The following is a 5,000-nucleotide window of genomic DNA, read 5'->3' as shown; positions in this document are numbered from 1 at the left end:
ACCCTATTATTATAATGGTAATTGACAAAAACAAACTACATTGTCACCAGAAGAGCAATACAAAATGTACAAGTGATATATTAAAATCATCTTTCCAGCTTGAATTTCAATGATGCATTGGGGCAACGATTTTGTGAGAAACATCTTCACCCTTAAATAAAGATTTTCTTAATTCCTTACCTGTGTGCTAATTAGATATCACCTTGTTTTCACATTAAACAGACTTCCACATGAGAAAACAGCAAAGATGCAGTGGCGTTAATGTTTCCTGGTGTCAACCTGTATTATTTCCGTAGATATTGAAATGAGGATGCATCTTGCTGCCTTTCCAATGAAGCAAGTTTAATTTAGTAATAGGTTAAAAACCATCCCTACAAAGATGTTAATCAGACACTTGGCTTTGTGGACACTTTTCAGAGAACAAATTAGTTAGCATAAAAATAAAGCCAGAAAATGAAGAGCTGTTTAATCACTCAATTGGATTTTTCTGCCAGCATATTTCTTTTTCTCTGCAACCCACTGCTAAATTGTGCTTCCTAGCTGTTTTTTTATAAAATCACTTAATCAAATCTAACTCTGATTACATCAGAGAAGGCCAGGTACCCTACACCATAAGAGGGGGTTTGAAATTTTGACTTGTCTACTTAAAGATCACCAAAATCTGATAACAAGGTCAATTACATCCCTGGGTGGTATTGAACCACCAACCCTTTGATTAATAACCAAACACACTAACCGATTGCGCCACAGAGACACTTTGCAAACTTACATACTGACAAAGGCTAATAAGCATTCATCTAGAACGTTTCCTAGAAAAACTTTAAAAAGTCAATAATCTGGAGAGTTTTTGTAAGATGTTTCTTCCATCAACCAACGAAGAAACACATTGGTACTTTCCCATGATGAGTGAGTGCTTCAGGATCTCTTGCACTTACATGTGCAGCAGAGTACTGCATTGGAAACATGCTGGGCCCATAACCCAGAGGTAGGCAGATTGAAACTATCCTCTGCTATATGCATTTTTAATGTTAATTAAAGTAATCCAAAACTGGGATTGATATTTTTGCTCTTTTATTTTTACTTAAAGTACAATAACTTTTACCATTTTAATTTGTTTTAATAGTATATTGACAGTATTGTTTTCTTTCAAAAATCCACTTAATTTTCTTTACCCTATTATTATAATGGTAATTGGCAAAAACAAACTACATTGTCACCAGAAGAGCAATACAAAATGTACAAGTGATATATTAAAATCATCTTTCCAGCTTGAATTTCAATGATGCATTGGGGCAACGATTTTGTGAGAAACACCTTCACCCTTAAATAAAGATTTTCTTAATTCCTTACCTGTGTGCTAATTAGATATCACCTTGTTTTCACATTAAACAGACTTCCACATGCGAAAGCAGCAAGGATGCAGTGGCGTTAATGTTTCCTGGTGTCAACCTGTATTATTTCAGTAGACATTGAAATGAGGATGCATCTTGCTGCCTTTCCAATGAAGCAAGTTTAATTTAGTAATAGGTGAAAAACCATCCCTACAAAGATGTTAATCAGAGACTTGGCTTTGTGGACACTTTTCAGAGAACAAATTTGTTAGCATAAAAATAAAGCCAGAAAATGAAGAGCTGTTTAATCACTCAATTGGATTTTTTTGCCAGCATATTTCTTTTTCTCTGCAACTCACTGCTAAATTGTGCTTCCTAGCTGTTTTTATAAAATCACTAAATCAAATCTAACTCTGATTACATCAGAGAAGGCCAGGTACCCTACACCATAACAGGGGGTATGAAATTTTGACTTGTCTACTTAAAGATCACCAAAATCTGATAACAAGGTCAATTAAGTCGCTGGGTGGGATTGAACCACCAACCTTTTGGTTAATAGCCTCACACACTAACTGATTGCGCCACAGCGACACTTTGCAAAAGTACTTACTGACAAAGACTAATACGCATTCATCTAGAACGATTCCTAGAAACATTTTAAAAAGTCAATAATGTGGAGAGTTTTTGTAAGATGTTTCTTCCATCAACCAATGAAGAAACACATTGGTACTTTCCCATGATGAGTGAGTGCTTCAGGATCTCTTGCACTTACATGTGCAGCAGAGTACTGTAATGGAAGCATGCTGGGTCCATAACCCAGAGGTAGGCAGATTGAAACTATCCTCTGCTATATGCATTTTTTTTGTTAATTAAAGTAATCCAAAACAGGGATTGATATTTTTGCTCTTTTATTTTTACTTAAAGTACAATAACTTTTACCATTTTAATTTGTTTTAATAGTATATTGACAGTATTGTTTTCTTTCAAAAATCCAATTAATTTTCTTTACCCGATTATTAAAATGGTAATTGACAAAAGCAAACTACATTGTCACCAGAAGAGCAATACAAAATGTACAAGTGATATATTAAAATCATCTTTACAGCTTGAATTTCAATGATGCATTGGGGCAACGATTTTGTGAGAAAAATCTTCACCCTTAAATAAAGATTTTCTTAATTCCTTACCTGTGTGCTAATTAGATATCACCTTGTTTTCACATTAAACAGACTTCCACATGAGAAAGCAGCAAGGATGCAGTGGCGTTAATGTTTCCTGGTGTCAACCTGTATTATTTCAGTAGATATTGAAATGAGGATGCATCTTGCTGCCTTTCCAATGAAGCAAGTTTAATTTAGTAATAGGTGAAAAACCATCCCTACAAAGATGTTAATCAGATACTTGGCTTTGTGGACACTTTTCAGAGAACAAATTTGTTAGCATAAAAATAAAGCCAGAAAATGAAGAGCTGTTTAATCACTCAATTGGATTTTTTTGCCAGCATATTTCTTTTTCTCTGCAACCCACTGCTAAATTGTGCTTCCTAGCTGTTTTTATAAAATCACTGAATCAAATCTAACTCTGATTACATCAGAGAAGGCCAGGTACCCTACACCATAACAGGGGTTTTCGAAATTTTGACTTGTCTACTTAAAGATCAACAAAATCTGATAACAAGGTCAATTATGTCCCTGGGTGGGGTTGAACCACCAACCTTTTGGTTAATAGCCATACACACTAACTGATTGAGCCACAGCGACACTTTGCAAAAGTACTTACTGACAAAGGCTAATAAGCATTCATCTAGAACGTTTCCTATAAAAACTTTAAATAGTCAATAATCTGGAGAGTTTTTGTAAGATGTTTCTTCCATCAACCAATGAAGAAACACATTGGTACTTTCCCATGATGAGTGAGTGCTTCAGGATCTCTTGCACTTACATGTGCAGCAGAGTACTGTAATGGAAGCATGCTGGGTCCATAACCCAGAGGTAGGCAGATTGAAACTATCCTCTGCTATATGCATTTTTTTTGTTAATTAAAGTAATCCAAAACTGGGATTGATATTTGTGCTCTTTTATTTTTACTTAAAGTACAATAACTTTTACCATTTTAATTTGTTTTAATAGTATATTGACAGTATTGTTTTCTTTCAAAAATCCAATTAATTTTCTTTACCCGATTATTAAAATGGTAATTGACAAAAACAAACTACATTGTCACCAGAAGAGCAATACAAAATGTACAAGTGATATATTAAAATCATCTTTCCAGCTTGAATTTCAATGATGCATTGGGGCAACGATTTTGTGAGAAACATCTTCACCCTTAAATAAAGATTTTCTTAATTCCTTACCTGTGTGCTAATTAGATATCACCTTGTTTTCACATTAAACAGACTTCCACATGAGAAAACAGCAAAGATGCAGTGGCGTTAATGTTTCCTGGTGTCAACCTGTATTATTTCCGTAGATATTGAAATGAGGATGCATCTTGCTGCCTTTCCAATGAAGCAAGTTTAATTTAGTAATAGGTGAAAAACCATCCCTACAAAGATGTTAATCAGACACTTGGCTTTGTGGACACTTTTCAGAGAACAAATTAGTTAGCATAAAAATAAAGCCAGAAAATGAAGAGCAGTTTAATCACTCAATTGGATTTTTCTGCCAGCATATTTCTTTTTCTCTGCAACCCACTGCTAAATTGTGCTTCCTAGCTGTTTTTTTATAAAATCACTTAATCAAATCTAACTCTGATTACATCAGAGAAGGCCAGGTACCCTACACCATAAGAGGGGGTTTGAAATTTTGACTAGTCTACTTAAAGATCACCAAAATCTGATAACAAGGTCAATTACATCCCTGGGTGGGATTGAACCACCAACCCTTTGATTAATAACCAAACACACTAACCGATTGCACCACAGAGACACTTTGCAAACTTACATACTGACAAAGGCTAATAAGCATTCATCTAGAACGTTTCCTAGAAAAACTTTAAAAAGTCAATAATCTGGAGAGTTTTTGTAAGATGTTTCTTCCATCAACCAACGAAGAAACACATTGGTACTTTCCCATGATGAGTGAGTGCTTCAGGATCTCTTGCACTTACATGTGCAGCAGAGTACTGCATTGGAAACATGCTGGGCCCATAACCCAGAGGTAGGCAGATTGAAACTATCCTCTGCTATATGCATTTTTTATTGTTAATTAAAGTAATCCAAAAACTGGGATTGATATTTTTGCTCTTTTATTTTTACTTTAAAGTACAATAACTTTTACCATTTTAATTTGTTTTAATAGTATATTGACAGTATTGTTTTCTTTCAAAAATCCACTTAATTTTCTTTACCCTATTTTTATAATGGTAATTGACAAAAACAAACTACATTGTCACCAGAAGAGCAATACAAAATGTACAAGTGATATATTAAAATCATCTTTCCAGCTTGAATTTCAATGATGCATTGGGGCAACGATTTTGTGAGAAACATCTTCACCCTTAAATAAAGATTTTCTTAATTCCTTACCTGTGTGCTAATTAGATATCACCTTGTTTTCACATTAAACAGACTTCCACATGCGAAAGCAGCAAGGATGCAGTGGCGTTAATGTTTCCTGGTGTCAACCTGTATTATTTCAGTAGACATTGAAATGAGGATGCATCTTG

Source organism: Pseudophryne corroboree, unplaced genomic scaffold, assembly GCF_028390025.1.
Source record: "Pseudophryne corroboree isolate aPseCor3 unplaced genomic scaffold, aPseCor3.hap2 scaffold_142, whole genome shotgun sequence".
Lineage (NCBI taxonomy): Eukaryota > Metazoa > Chordata > Amphibia > Anura > Myobatrachidae > Pseudophryne > Pseudophryne corroboree.
The sequence above is the reverse complement of the archived record's forward strand: the minus strand, read 5'-3'. Positions refer to the sequence as shown.